The 16,181-nt window shown below is 42.2% G+C and overlaps 1 protein-coding gene across 2 annotated transcripts in view; it reads left to right on the top strand.

Annotated features, from left to right (window-relative positions):
• BICD2 (BICD cargo adaptor 2) overlaps window positions 1-16,181 on the top strand; it is a 175,022-nt gene that overhangs the window by 37,922 nt on the left and 120,919 nt on the right. The gene's annotated exons all lie outside the window — the stretch shown is intronic.

The following is a 16,181-nucleotide window of genomic DNA, read 5'->3' as shown; positions in this document are numbered from 1 at the left end:
GTGGGATGTTGGAGAGAGAGGAGGAGATAATGGATGCTGCAGATGGGCAGACTGGATGGGCCATATGGCTTTTATTTGCCTTCCTATTCCTATTTATCTGCCTCTCACTATGATATTCCCCTCTGTAAACGCTATTTCAATCTCTCAGGAAACTCCAATTTTCATGTGTTCTTTACCCATGGAACTCCAATTAGAATGTAACTTTTCTATTTTATGCTTCCTGTTATTCGCTGACTCTCCAGCCTTCTTTCAATGTGAACCGCATAGAAGTCGCTTGACTATGGCAGTTATTATTATTATTCTTCCATGTTTCTGTTTCTTGCCTCATGGTATTAGAATCTCCCCTCTTCGGAACTTGAGCTCTCTCCAAGTTTTCCGCAAACATCTAAAAAACCTGGCTTTTTTCAAAAAATGTAAGTCTCCCTCCAACTTAGGAATCAAGGAAACTCTTCTATCTTGGCATCTCAAGTCCTCTAAATTTTCTTCACACTTCTACCTCTAACCCTCTGTTGTAGTTCCTTCCTATTTCTCCTATTGTAAACCGCGTCGAGCTCTACGAACGTGGAGATGATGCGGTATACAAACCTAAGGATTAGATTAGATTAGAATCTATCATAACATCATATCTGATGTTATTGTTGAGGAGCAATAACAAATATTTGAACAAAATATGTGGGTTGAGGTGTTGACTAGTCAGGAATTCTCTCTTATCCTCTGTGTCGCTTGTTTTCAGAAGCTGTACTCCAAGAAAGGAACTAGATGTCGGTAACAGCAATAGGAAAAAATCACAGTGGCTTGTTATCTGCTGCCTTTTGTCTACTGTTCTGTATAGTACAGGTGTATTGAATTGTATTGTGAAGCAGGATTTGGTTGGTTTTTTTATTCCTGCTACCCTTTCTGATACCTTTTACATTTTTAACAATGTAGAATGGGAAACCAGATTAGTTTTTGAGATCAGGGGTAGAGCTGGATTCAAGGAAGGAGGATGCTGGGTCTTCCTGCATGTTTGCTTGAATGTATTTTTAGAAGGACCAGAGAACGGCAGCTGCTAACCGTAATGAAAAGAATTGTGCTGAAAATTCCAGCTGTGAACCGTGCACGCGGTCCATAAATAGCCACCCGGGGCAGCTTTTTCCCCACAGCCAGGTTCCGTGATTGTCTCCATCTGTTCACATGCCGAACTCCTGCCCATAGGACGATACAGATCCTGACCATGGACATTAAATTTAGAGATTTTGTTGCAAGTTTCTAGTGCAACGATCTTCACTGTTTTTCTAGCAGGGGCCATGTGGGCAAAAATCTTCAGCGTGAACAGCCTCCGACTACTATTTATTATTTCTATAGCGCTGAAAGGCATACGCAGCGCTGTACATTTTAACACACTGTACTACTATTTATCACTTATATAATGCAAGCTTGAACCTCTCGGTGCCCAATCACCCACACCGCTGTCAGTCTTGTGAAGATAGCGGGGGAATTTGGGCAACACGTGACTCAAGCGTACGGAGAGCTGAATGGTGAAAATGAAACAACTTGTATGGTGATCTTCATCCTTTACCTGTAATACTGGTAGCAAGACTTGGGTGAGGGGGTAATGAGGGAGAATCAGGGGGCTTCACTTAAAGTTGGTGGGGTCTGCCACTAGCTCCTGGGCCTTGCCATGAAGAACACTGTCTTTAATAGATTAGGTTCATCCTGGTTAGTGGGGGCCCCTAGGCACCATTTTGCCATTGTATGGGAAAGAAATAAGCTTTTTCTTTTGGGGAATTTATGAAATAGATGCCTGTACAATGAACATTATGAAAAGCAGATAAATAACATTTTTTCATCCATATGATCTATAAAAGATCAGCTCAGCGCCAGCGAATTTCTGGTGAAATAGTGGTCTTTTTGGCAGCTTGCAGTTTCCTCTTTCTCTGTTATACTCTAGCTCAGGGGTGCCCAAAAGGTCAATCGCGATCGACCAGTAGATCGCAAAGGCAACGCGAGTTGATCGCGGAGCCCATCTCTGCTTTCCCGACGCCAGGCCAGGCGCATACAAGCGCTGGGCCCATAGCCTTCCCCCTTCCCCCATTGTCAATTCTGAAGTCGGAGAGGAAGTTCTGGGCTAGGCAATCACTGCCTGGCTGGCCCAGAACTTACTCTCTGACGTTAGAATTGACGTTGGAGGAGAAGGCTTGTGGGCCTGGCATTTGTACACACCTGGCCTTGCGGAAGCAGGGAGAAATCGGCAGCGGTGGCTTGAGGGGGGGGGGGCAGGGAGAGAGACAGACAGAAAGGGGGGGGCAGGGAAAGAGAAAGAGGGGGGGGAAATTTGGGGTTGGATAGTATTGCCTTATATTGCCTTATACTGAAGAGTACCAGTATGACTGTTTATGTTTTGTGGTGGGGATTTGGCTATCTGTATTGGTTGTATTGTTTTGTGCTGTATTTGCCACTGTGAAAATTCAATAAAACTTGTAAAAAAGAAAGAAAGGGGGGCAGGAAGAGAGAATAAAGAAAGGGGAGGGGGCAGGGAGAGAGGAAGAATAAGTTGGATTCATGGAGGGACAGAGAGAGATGCTGGTTGGGGAATGGAATGAGGTCTGGAGGAGAGGAAACATGCAGAAGGCAGAAAGAAAGAAATATTGGATTTACAGTCAGAAGAAGGAAGTGCAACCAGAGACTCATGAAATCACCAGACAGCAAAGGTAGAAAAATTGATTTTATTTTTAATTTAGTGATCAAAATGTGTCCGAATTTATATCGGCTGTCTATATTTTGCACTATTGCACCTTTTACTAAACCGCAATAGCAGTTTTTAGCGCAGTGTGCAGCGTGCTTTGTGTTTTTTTTAAATTTTATTATTGGTAGATCATTTTGACTTGGATATTTTAAAAGTAGCTCGCAAGCCAAGAAAGTGTGGGCACCCCTGCTCTAACTGGTCAGAACCAAAGGTTACATCAGGTGTGTACAACCACAGTCCTTGAGGGCAACACCCCCAGTCTGGTTTTCAAGATTTCCAAAACGAATATGAATGAGATTGATTTGCATGTGCTACTTCTCTTGTGTCCAGATACTCATGCATGTTCATTGTGAAAATCTTCAAAACCTGACTTTATGTCCTTCAAACTGTGATTTTAAGAAAGGTTTGGGCAATTTCCTGGAGAAAAAGTCCATAGTCTGTTATTGAGAAAGACATGGGGGAAGCCACTGCTTGCCCTGGATCGGTAGCATGGAATGTTGCTACTCTTTGGGGTTCTAGAATCTTGCTTACTCTTTGAGATGCTGGAATGTTGCTACTCTTTGGGGTTCTAGAATCTTGCTTACTCTTTGAGATGCTGGAATGTTGCTACTCTTTGGGGTTCTAGAATCTTGCTTACTCTTTGAGATGCTGGAATGTTGCTACTCTTTGGGGTTCTAGAATCTTGCTTACTCTTTGAGATGCTGGAATGTTGCTACTAAGTTGGATTCCGCATGGAATGTAGCTACTATTTGGGGGTTCTAGAATCTTGCTTACTCTTTGAGATGCTGGAATGTTGCTACTATTTGGGGGTTCTAGAATCTTGCTTACTCTTTGAGATGCTGGAATGTTGCTACTCTTTGGGGTTCTAGAATCTTGCTTACTCTTTGAGATGCTGGAATGTTGCTACTCTTTGGGGGTCTAGAATGTTGCTACTAAGTTGGATTCCGCATGGAATGTAGCTACTATTTGGGGGTTCTAGAATCTTGCTTACTCTTTGAGATGCTGGAATGTTGCTATTCTTTGGGTTTTGGCTAGGCACTAGGGATCTGGATTAGCCACCGTGAGAACAGTCTACTTGGCTTGACCCAGTAAGGCTATTCTTATGTTCACAGCTACCAAGGTTTTGTTCTCCTCGTTTTCTAATACCCCTTCCTCAACTTAGCATAGTTTCTGGCTCCAAATAGTGGCTCCCTCTAGAACCTGGCTAAGGTTGACCCTAAGTCTGACCACGGAATGTTGCCATTAAGCAATGGCCCTACAGGTCTGTAAATGCTGCCTCTGCAGTATCTCTGGCCCGAGACCCAGGAAATGAACCAAGTCCACTGCTTTCTAGGAAAACAGAGCAAAGCCACTGAATCTATTACCGGTATGTTTATTTTTCTACAATCTATATTGATTCTAAGTTTTGACTATCATCCTGCACTGAAATTGTTCAATGAGCACATGGACTAGATCCCATCCATTGAAAGGATTAAAAGTAGGTGAGATGCTGTTTCGAATGAGGCCTTGCAATTAAGGAGCCTTAGAAAAAGGATGGTAGCCGCAGAGGCTATGAAAACAGAACTGTACAGAGGTTGTTGGTTTTTTTTTAGATCATGTAGGGTTTTGTGCTCTCAAAAGATCCTGTAGTCTATCTCTGAATAGTCCTTAAGTTGCTCCCATAAAAGATATCAAAAGTCAGCAAAGACCCTGCCTTCCATTTCCGTAAGAACCTTGTAGAAGGTAAAGACTTGGTATCATCATTTTGACTACTTCTCTTGCCTGCATTATCTGATTTGCATTCTAATGAATGAGGCATCTGTGTCTTTCGTTGATGTGCTGCTGGATATTCAAAGGAGCCAGCAGCTGAGCCTGCATTTGCTTTTTCTTTAACCCCCCCCTCCCTCCCTTGTTTTTGTAGTTCACACACGAGAAGGGCTGTTGCATGTGGAGGTCCATCAAAGCATCTGTTTTCAGCTGTCTGGTTCCGAGTTCAGTTCAGAGCGTGTGGCGCAGTGGTTGGATCTACAGCCTCAGCACCCTGGGGTTGTGGGTTCAAACCCCGCGCTGCTCCTTGTGACCCTGGGCAAGTCACTTAATCCTCCATAGCTCCAGGTACGTTAGATAGATTGTGAGCCCACCGGGACACAGAGGGAAAATGCTTGAGTATCTGATTGTAAAAACCGCTTAGGTAACCTTGATAGGCGGTATGTAAAAAAATTCCTAATAATAATAATAATAAGTTGTTGTCTTTGCATTTCTGCTCTGCGCAGTTGTTTCTCTGGTTATCCTGAGCTTTTGCAGGACAAAAGCTTGCTCTCTCCCCCAAGTTTGCAGTCTTCTTTGCAAGTTGGGGGGGTAAATTTATTTCTGAATTGTGCTAAATTAAATTTAAATACCTTCTTCAGTCCACATAAGATGAATCCCTGTTTTGAGGCAGTGCCCAAACCAGCAATATTATAGTGCAGTGGTTTGGCAAACATGTTCTGTAGTTGGCCATCAAGACAAGAGGATAAGTTTAGAACGAGATGTCTAGGCTAATGGGGCTGTAAGGCACCTATTGTATGTACATAGCACTTGTCCTATAGCACTTGTGCTTACATTGAATACACAGACATTGTGTTTGCCCGAGAGCAGGTGTAAATGTACACATGTACAGTCTGTGTGATAAAGGTCCAAAATAGATGTATAATAATCCACAAAATGATAAACAAATAGAAGCAGAGGAGTGGATCCCAGTTGAATAAAATGTAAACTTTATTGAGTCCAAAATACCCGACGTGGGCCACGTTTCTCTCCAAACTTGGGCTGCATCAGGGGTTTGCATTAGAGAATGACACGGGGACAGATAGGATTGAAGTCTACAAAATCCCGAGTGGAGTAGAACGGGTACCCGTGGATCGATTTTTCACTCTGTCAAAAATTACGAAGACTAGGGGGGGACACTCGATGAAGTTACAGGGAAATACTTTTAAAACCAATAGGAGGAATTTTTTTTTCACTCGGCGAATGGTTAAGCTCTGGAATGTGTTGCCAGAGGATGGGGTAAGAGCGGATAGCGTAGCTGGTTTTAAGACAGGTTTGGGCAAGTTCCCGGAGGAAAAGTCCATAGTCTGTTCTTGAGAAAGACACGGGGGAAGCCACTGCTTGCCCTGGATCGGTAGTATGGAGTGTTGCTGCACCTTGGGTTTTGGCCAGGCACTAGTGACCTGGATTGGCCACCGTGAGAACGGGCTACTGGGCTTGATGGACCGTTGGTTTGACCCAGTAAGGCTATTCTTATGTTCTTATGTCCCTGTCAGAACTCAGTTTCCCCGTCCCATCCCCATGAGTTTTTTTTTCCTGTCCCATTCCTGTAAGCTCTGCCTTACCCACACAAGCCTCGAACACTTTGATTTTAAAGTGTTTGAGGCTTGTGCAGATGAGGACGGAGCTTAGGCATTGGTGGAATGAGGCATTATGACATCACAATCTGAGCTCTAGAATGTTGCTACTTGTGATTTTAAAGTGTTTGAGGCTTGTGCAGATGAGGACAGAGCTTAGGCATTGGTAGAATGAGGCATTATGACATCACAATCTGAGCTCTAGAATGTTGCTACTTAGAATTTTAAAGCATTTGAGGCTTGTGCAGATGAGGTTGGAGCTTGCAGGAATGGGGCAGAGACAGGAAGAGAATTTGTGGGGATGAGAACATTAGTTCCCGCAGGGACAGGGAAAAACTTGTCCCTATGTCATTCACTATGTTTGTATCTAAATGTATCTAAAACATACATTAAAAACATAAATAAGGGATCCATACATACAATAATAATATACTGTACATTAATAAACATTTTCTTAAGCGTGAGTTGGTATTTGAGTACACATCACGTGAGCAAACCAAAGTGCAACATGCCTTAAGTGGTTTGTAAAAAAATGCACATACCAATGAGTGGAGTGTTAAAAGCTTACACTCATATACTTGTACTCAATCGGACATATTTAAAAGTGTAAAATAGCCATAAAAATTAAATATTATGTTAACAGTGATCTAAATTCAAATCATATATCTCAAAACAATAGTCCTCAAATACCACCTCACACTTAAGAAAATGTTTATTAATGTATATTATTGTTGTATGTATGGATCCATTATTTATGTCTTTAATGTATGTTTTAGATACAAACTCCTGATGCAGCCCTAGTTTGGGGTGAAACGTGACCCGTGTCGGATATTTTGGGCTCAATAAAGTTTGTTTTATTCATCTGGGATCCCCTCCTCTGCTTCTGTCTGTGTGATATGAATATTTTACAGAAATAAAAATGCAAAGAGGAGAAAACCTCAAACAAATCAATATATAGAGCAAAAAAAAAAAAGAAGAAAGCGGAGGAGGACCAAAGTCATTTCAACTCGAGGTGAAAACCACTTTTAGGCACCTACCTCAGGAGTCAGCAAATCAAACCAGATGGATATCGGTGCACAATATTTCATGCGGACACTTTACAAGAGGTCTGAACCAAGTTATACGTTTATCAACAGGCACCTAAACAGTTTACAATGGGAGACTACTAAAAATTAAAATATACCAAATATAAGAGGGAAATAAGACACACTGACATACTGGAAACAAAGGGAAGGAGGTGGTACGTGGTAAGTTAATAAATACATTGAAATAGAAATACAAAAAAAGGGAGAGGGGAAAAATACAATGAGGTGGGGCTCACTTTCAAGAGAAGCGTTTTTGGAGAGGCCCATGGAGGGGCTACGTGGATTCTATTGGAAAGCATCCTTGAAAAGAAAGGTCTTAAGTTTGGACTTGAATTTTTCCAAAGAGTTTTCTAAAAGTAGATCCAATGGCCACAGAGAGAGGGCAGTAACCGAAATGATGGCTATACGAGTTGTGTCAAAATAATTCACGTGTAGAAGAGATCGTAAGCAGGTTTTGATCATTGGATCGGAGTGTTCGGGAGAGTCCGGGAGGGAGCCTATGGAGCAATATCCTCTGTAATAACAAATGCCAGCCTCGTAAAATACTGTAGGCAATAGAACTGCAGTTTCTAAAAAGCATGATTGCAAGGAACAGCAATGCTGCAAAGGAGATTACTGCATGCAAATGTATCTCATGCATATTCATTGTGGGTATCCTGAAAACCTGACTGGTATGGTGTGCCCTGAGGACTGAGTTGAGAATCTCTACTGTGGGATGATGTTTATTGACCAGTCGATATATTGCTGTGAAGTTTTCTATATTGCTTTCTTCTCTGTGTTCTATAGATGGGCTTAGGAGTATATTTGATATTACTATGATAAATAAATAGGGAAAATGCCTGATTTACTATTCAGTGTATTGTAAACTGCTTTAGGTGAGTCTCTTCAGGCAGTTAATAAATCCCATTAAATAAAAAATTGACCTGAGTACTGGCTAGTGGCCAATGAGTAGTGTTCATTTTGTTAGTTTGTCCCTGAGTCACCGTTAAAATGAGTTCCAAGTTTTGCATTTATTTGTGATTTCTGCCGAGTCCATTGGATCAGCTCAAACTCCGAGTCATACATTCTTCCTTCCTGCCCATTTTCTACACTCTCAATTTGTGGTTTCAATTAGGTCCTCTATTCCATTGTTAAGCCAGTCCTGATTTTCAGGATGACCACAATGAATGTGCATAAAAGATCTATATGCAATAATGCCGTTACATGTAAATATTTCTCTAATCTAATCTTTGGTTTATATACCGGGTCATCTCGCAGTGGAGCTCGACTCGGTTCACATATAATTAAGACTAGAGTACATAGCACATATATTTGGATTCATTGTAGTTATTCTGAAAACCAGATTGGCTTAAATGCTGCTCTTACTCCTTTCCCCCTCCAGCCTCCTTCCACTAGCCTCATAGAATTTCTCTTGTCCTCCCCTCTCCCCCCCTATAGCTTTTAAACCAGAGACTTCTGCTGTTGATTCAAAGTAACACCAAGAGCAGCAGAGCTCTGATTGTGTCTGTGTTCGTCATTCCCTACTGGAATGTGGACAATGGCCTAGTGCCACCTTTTCAGTGTGGATGGAACATGAAAGTTGGGTCATTCTATGTTAAGTGAAAATCATCCAAGCTCAACCTCCTCCAAATTGAATTAAACTTTGTGTAGACATTTGTTTGTCATACCATGCTTTTGTTATGTGTGTAGTAAACTTGTAACCCGTTCTGAGCTCTCCTAAGAGGACGGGATATAAAACCAAATAAATGAATTTACCGAAGCCTCGAAGACACGTCAACTTGGTGGAAGTCTGTGGGCTTGGATAGATGTAGATATGAAACAATTAGCCTCTGCTGTCGGAGCATTTCTTGCATTTGCCATTTGCTGCTTGTACATGGGTAGTGATCTAAGATATTCTAGCCAATTTAGTTTGTAACGTGGGAAAAGATGCCTGACCGACCGTTCTGCAAGATCAAAGTGATTGCAAATGTTTTAAATGGGACATTCTACGTATATTGGGTGAAGGCACCTACCAGTGTCGGTTGGATTGTTCTGCTGTCTTAGAGCGTGAATTTATTAGTCTGTGGAGCGTTACTGTCGTTCTTTTGGATGTCGGCCATTTCATTGTGTTTTCTGGAGGAAGATGTACAGTTAACAGTGCAGCCTCTGAGCTAAATCTGGAAGTTGAGCTCACTGTACATGCTGTGGCTTCTTCCTGTATGCAGTGAGGTTGGATATTTTTATGGTTGGATAACCCCAGGTTACATCAGTGTTGCCTTAACATCTAGACTTTTGTGCAGAAAAAAGAATTCTCAGGGTTTGCGGAAAGAAATTGCTTCAGTAATGCAACGAAAAGACTGTGTTTGTGGTAAAAGCTGGACATAGAACAGGTCTTTACTGGGAGGATATGGATTCCAGAATTCTGTGTGCGATTCTCAAATATTTTCCTTTTTCTGATCTACTTTCAAGTTTCTGCAAGCCGGGACCTACCACATAATAAAAAGACCTCAAAGACCAAGTCAGAGTATTGTGCAATGCTGTAGGTTTTAAGCTCGATTCTTTTGTAGTTTGCTCCTTGAGTAAATGCAGAAGTGCTTCGTTGGTACTCCAGTGTATGCCCCTTCTCCAAAAGCCAGTCAGGTTGGAAATTCCTAATGAATATGTGTGAGCTGTCCTATGTTAAGGGGCTCATAATCAAAAGTGAAATATGACTAAAAACCTGCCCCAAGTCGGCACTTGGACAATCTTAAAGGCTGGTCATCCAAGTGACGATAATTATAATTGAAACAGCTTTTTAGACATATCCAGGGACTTTTTAGGCCTTTGAATGCTGCTTTGTGCCCATAGTTGAAAGGGGATTATTTGGAGGAGTGGTTAGGGCGGGATGTGGGCTGACCTAGATTTAGTCATCCTGCAGGGATAATCGAAGGTTTGACGAGACTGCCTAGGTGAAATTTATATGTTGTGACTTAGATGATGTAAAGACACATATAAGTGCTCAAGAGGTATCCAAAGTGACCAGAGAACCACTCCAGGGACAAAGTAAATTCACCCCTCCCCCTCCCCACGTGTTCACCGACCCAATCCCCCCCCCCACACACACACAAAATTTGGAATAAAAACATACATACCTGCCTCCAAAGCATCAACACCTGGCATAGGAAAACCTAGTAGAGTTGTACAGAGGTGGCTTAAGTGGTCTGGGGGGTGGACTAGTGAATCATAGGGGGAGGACCCAGGCCCATAAGCCACTCTAATCACTGCATCAATGGTGGAAAATGTGAGCCCACCAAAATCCTACTGTACTGCCATATAGGTGCCACCTGCAGCCATAGGGGCTTTTGGGATTGTAGACAGGTAGGTATAGTGGGTTTTGGGGTGTTTTGGGGAGGCTCACCATGACCTATAAGGGAGTTGTGGTAAAATGTTTATGTTGCACCCTTTTTGTGAAGTTCACAGCAGTGCCCTGTAATAATAATAATAATAATAATATTTTATTTTGTATACCGCCATACCCAGGGAGTTCAAGGCGGTTCACAACAGGTAGATGAATTACATACAGTGCGGTTCGAAAAAATAAGAACATAACAAGGCAATCGTGGGGACGAACTCGTTTACATAGACGATTTAGGAGGGGGAAGGGCTAAATACGGGATACATACAGTGTGCTGCAGTAGGATACAATACGGGATACATACAGAGTGCTGCAGTAGGATACAATAGAGTTTAAGAGAGGAAATTAGATAAGAGCATATTAGTTGGAAACAGGGGGGGGGGGGCAACCAACTTGGAGGGGGGGGGGGAAAGTAAGGGGGGGGGAGGGAAGAGGAGGGTTTAGATGGGGGAAGGGTGGGCTAAGGGATAGGTCTGTTGCAAAGGAGGGGTTTCATCAGTTTTTTAAGGTGGAGAGGGGGTAACGTTACGGCGTTAGGGATTTGGTCCGTTAAAAAGTAGAGTTTTGAGCTTTTTTCTGAAGGGGAGGTATGAATAGCTGTCAAGTATGATTTGGGCGAGCCATGAGTTTAGTTTGGCCGCTTGGAAAGAGAAAGTTCGTTCGAGGAATCTTTTAAGGTGACACGATTTCAGTGAGGGAAAAGCGAATAGAGTTGTTCTGCGGGGGCTCTTCTTATTATAGTTCAGGTTGAAGTGGGGGTAAAGATAGGCTGGTGACATACCAGAAACGGTTTTGTAGCAGATGCAAGAGAACTTAAATAGGACTCTGGATTCGAATGGCAGCCAGTGCAGCTTGTGGTAGAAAGGGGATATGTGATCCCATTTCTTCAGGCCAAAGATAAGGCGGATGGCGGTATTTTGGACCAGTCTCAGCTTTCTGGTGATTTTCTTGAAGGCGCCTAGATAAATGATGTTACAGTAGTCCAGGACACTAAGAATGGAAGATTGGACCAGCAGACGAAAGGAGGCGTCATCAAAGTATTTTTTAATGGTGCGGAGTTTCCAGAGCACCGAGATGCTTTTCTTAAATACTAGGTCGGTGTGTTTCTCCAGTGTGAGATGCTTGTCTAAAGTGACACCTAGTATTTTAGTGATTGCTCAATAGAATAGTCAAGACCATTGATGTGTATCGTGGTTTCCTTAATTTTGTCATTTGGGGATGCTAAGAAGAGTTTGGTTTTTTCTGGGTTTAGCTTTAGTCTAAACGCTGACATCCAAAGTTCGATCTGATTTAGGGTGAAAGATAGCGAATTTAGAAACTCTGAGGTAAAGTAAGAGAGCGGAATGATTATTGTGATGTCGTCTGCGTAGATGAAAAATTTGAGCTTTAAGCTTTGTAGGAGATTTCCTAGGGAGACAAGGTAGATGTTAAATAGGGTGGGGGATAGGGGGGAGCCTTGTGGGACTCCACAGGGGTTGTCCCAGCTGTAAGGTGGCCCACTGCTCTCTTGCCATGTCTGGGTGGCCAGTCTATCACACTGTTGGCCACTCCCATGTCCAAAAGGTCTTCTTCTGGATGTTTCAGACTTGGATGAATTTTTGGTCGAGAATGTGGTATAAAAATAGACGTACTGGCGGTCTTGGTGATAGATTTAAAAAAAAAAAATCTTTTGGATGTACTTTTCGAGAATGGACATTTTATTGCTGTTGACTTTGCATGACTGGCGCCCTATGTCTGGGATGGTGCTGGGATGTAACACAGGTATAGAAAGCTAACCAGGTAATAAGTATAGAAACCCAACAGGTCGTGCATGTGCAAGACCGGAGGGTTAGGACTACGATGGGAAGATAGAACTTCAATGAGAAACCAAGGTGGCAAGGGAGCCCCTTCTGGTGATTCAGACAGGTCGTGACCTGTTTGGGCCGCCGCGGGAGCGGACTGCCGGGCAGGATGGACCTATGGTCTGACCCGGCGGAGGCACAGCTTATGTTCTTATGTCCAAATTGGATTTAGACGTATCTTGATTATGCCCCTCTTAAGTTTTTATTATTTTTAACCTTTTCAAATCAAGTTTATTTAAAATTTGTTAATCCACTTATCAGGTTTCTAAGCAGAGTACATAAATTAAAAACTAGGCTGAACATAATAGCATGATACAGACGAACTGAAACAAATGAGGAGAAAGAGGGGAGAACTCCATTAATTGATAGGTCAGAAAAAAAACCATTTAGGGTTAACACGTGGTAGGGGTGTCTCATCTGCACGAAGATGTAGAAATTGAGGTCTGTAGATTGAAGGCATCTTTAAATAGGTATTTTTAAAAAATTAGATTTAAAACGATCTAGTGAGGTTTATTCGCTTAAATAAATTGGTATAGAATTCCAAAGTTGTGGAGCGGTTACAGAAAAGATGGTTGAGCGCGTCATGTTATTTGTACATTGATGTTAATAACGTACATTAAAGCAGGGGTTCTTAACCTTTTTTTGGTTTCTTTACCACTTTAACCAATTGTTGAAATCCTTGTGACCACTAGTGAATACTGACAATTAACATATGTTGCTGTTAATAGCACGCTCGTACTACCAAAGACGTCACAATTAAAGCTACAATGCTGTCGAACGTCTTTCAACATTATACACAATTTATCTGTGTAGTTAATACTAAGTGAAGTTTTCAGTCTTATTACATTACTTGGGTAAACCCCTGTGAAAACTGTCCTAATAATAGTCTTCACTCTGTCTAGAAAGTTTCGGTAAATTGCCTTAGATTTCAAGACCCTTCTTCGCACTGTCTTTGATCTCTTCTTGCACCCCCAAGAGGAATTGGCATCACTGGTCAAGAAGCTTTAGAGGCAAGGCATGTATATGTGGTGCAGATATCTTGACAACCTGACCTGGAAAAGGGAGGGAGGAGGGAAGAGAAAAATGAACCTTTTATGGGCTTGAGACTTCTAGACTCAAAGTTTCAAGTTTATTATAACATTTGATTAATCGCTTATTCCGAATTCTAAGCGATGTACAAAAATACAAAATAAGGGGAGACAAACTTAAAAGAAATGTATCATAGCTACTGATATATAATAATGATTAAAATTACAAATACAGTGGTGCCTCACACAACGAACTTAATTCGTTCCAGGAGCAAGTTTGTTATGCGAAAAGTTCGTTATGTGAAACGCGTTTTCCCATAACAATACATGTTAAAAAAAATAATTCGTTCTGCAGCATAAAATATGCTAAGATGACATAAAAAAAAGATAAATTTGTCAAAATGGTGAAAATGGTGGTCTTGCTGAGGCCAAACTCTTTGACGAGGTCACACTGTTTTACCCCACATTCACTCCTTCTAATTATTTCCCGTTTCATTTCAACAGAAATCACCTTCCTGCTTTTTTTAGAAGCCATGATATATAAAAAATATTGAGTTTATCTTAAAAGGACGACTGTATACAGTGAGAGAGGGCAGTTAAGCGCAGTGACTAACGACTGCCTGCAGTGCCTGCGCGGAAGGATGCAATACATCGGCAGCTCGGGCGACTTCGTTGTGTGAAACGAAGTTCGTTGTGTGAAACGAAGTTCGTTGTGTGAAGTTCGTTGTGTGAAACGAAGTTCGTTGTGTGAATCAAGACATGAAGTTCGTTGTGTGCAGCGTTCGTTGTGCGAGGCGTTCGTTATGCGAGGCACCACTGTATACACAACAAGTTTCGTAGCTACTAATACATATTAGATTAAGATAGCTCAAAGCTGGAAAAGCTATGCCAGCGGAGAAATTACAACTCCAACTTTCTGAAGATGCGATGGGGTGAAATGAGGACTGACCGTAAGTCATATTAACTTAAAGAACCTTGGCTTATCCTATAGATCAGTGATTTTTAACCTAGTCCTTGGGGGACCACCTGACCAGTTGGGGTTTCAGTGAAACCACTGCATGCAAATTTTTCCCATGAAATATTCATTGTAGACATCCTGAAACTTTGACTGGCATGGAGTGTCCTGAGGACTGAGTTAAGAATCCCCTGACTTAGAGGCAGCTTTTTCATTCTCCTCCTCAGTTTCACTCCATCACTCTTCTTGGTACCAGACTGAACCAGCGTGCTCATTCGTCCGTTCGCCTCTCCCCCCATTTATTCATTAAAAATATCTACCACTTCCTCATTCCAGTAAGCATTCAAAGCAGTTTACAATAAAATGACATCTTAAAAAACTGATAAATACATATAAAAATAACCAAAGCAAAATATAAAGATTAGGAAGACTTCTCCAACATTATTGTCCACAAAATAGGAACTAATATTGCTTTATTAGACTATTCCCAACATCTGCTCAGGCAGATCTGACTTCACAGCTCCCTTTTCCTTCCTACATACTGGGGGGTGAAAGGCGGCCAATTGCTTTATTCCTCTGTGTGTATTTCTTGCAACCCTGTGGCTTTGTAATGTGTAGAGCACCCCCTCATGGCCACTGAAGTCTAATCTAATCTTCCATTTGTGAGTCTCACAAACCTATACAAGCTCAAGGCGATGGATCAAAGAGGAAGTGGTAAGGTCGTAAGGGGGGGGGGGGGGCATGGAGAAGCAAGGGGTGCTATACAGAAACTGAAACAGTTAATTGTCAAAGAGGTGGGTCTTCAGGTTTTTCCTGAATGCGGTGTGGTTTGTCTTTTTTTCTGATTGCTTCTGGTAGGTCATTCCAGGTTTTTACACGCAGACAAGTTAGCATAGAGTGGAAAATTTGCTTGTAGTGGAGGTATTTTGTGGATGGCAGGTTTAGCTGAACTCTGTTAAGGATTCTCCTTGATGTTGACCAAACTGTAGAGAATAGTTGGATGAGACTCTGCTTTAGAGACCTATGCATGCTTTAAATCAGGGGTGTCCAACCTGCGGCCCTGTGAAGTATTTTGTGCGGCCCCGGTCGAGGGCGATGCAGTGTTTTCCTCTGCTGCCTCGGTGTTTACCGTCTTGCCAGCTCCCTACTGTGTCTTGCTGCAGCGTTTGCGCCTTTGTGCGGCCCCCGTCAACTTTTTTTCCAGCCAACGCGGCCCAGGGAAGCCAAAAGGTTGGACACCCTCGCTTTAAATATTGATGATTAAAAACCAGTGTGTCCATTTTCAGTTTTGTAGCAAGTATGAGGGTCTGGCGTTGTTTCGTCAGTTATCTTTGTCATCATCAGTGGAATTTCTCTCCAAGTGGTTGGATGTTTTTACAGTTTTTTTACTATCGACAAAGCTTGCATTCGTTTCTGCTTATGGTTATGAGAAAATGAATCTTTTGCACGTGGACGTAAAGAGATTAAACCCTGCCATGAGCGCATTGTCCATCTTCGATTGAGCATGGGTTTTTATATTGTATTTCTGTAGGTTTCTTTTCTAGACCGTGCCCATTAGGCTCCGATTTCAGTCTGCATACAGTTAACAGTTTTGGAAGGAATCCAGCTCTCTTCCCCTCGTCATAAAATCCCAGTGTACAAAGGGCCCTTTTCCTACAGACTCCGTTGTTTAAAACGAATCTGTGAATACTGTGACAATTGCTTCAGAGAACGTAAACACTTGTCCACTGCAAACTGGATGGAGACCACCCACTTTTTTTCTTGTGGTGACTGAAGCGCTCTGGCATGCTTACCGCACCACCCTGCACACCG

The sequence above is a fragment of the Geotrypetes seraphini genome, chromosome 17 (assembly GCF_902459505.1).
Source record: "Geotrypetes seraphini chromosome 17, aGeoSer1.1, whole genome shotgun sequence".
Classification (NCBI taxonomy): Eukaryota; Metazoa; Chordata; class Amphibia; order Gymnophiona; family Dermophiidae; genus Geotrypetes; species Geotrypetes seraphini.
Note: the sequence above shows the minus strand (reverse complement) of the source record. Positions and strands in the feature narration are given on the sequence as shown.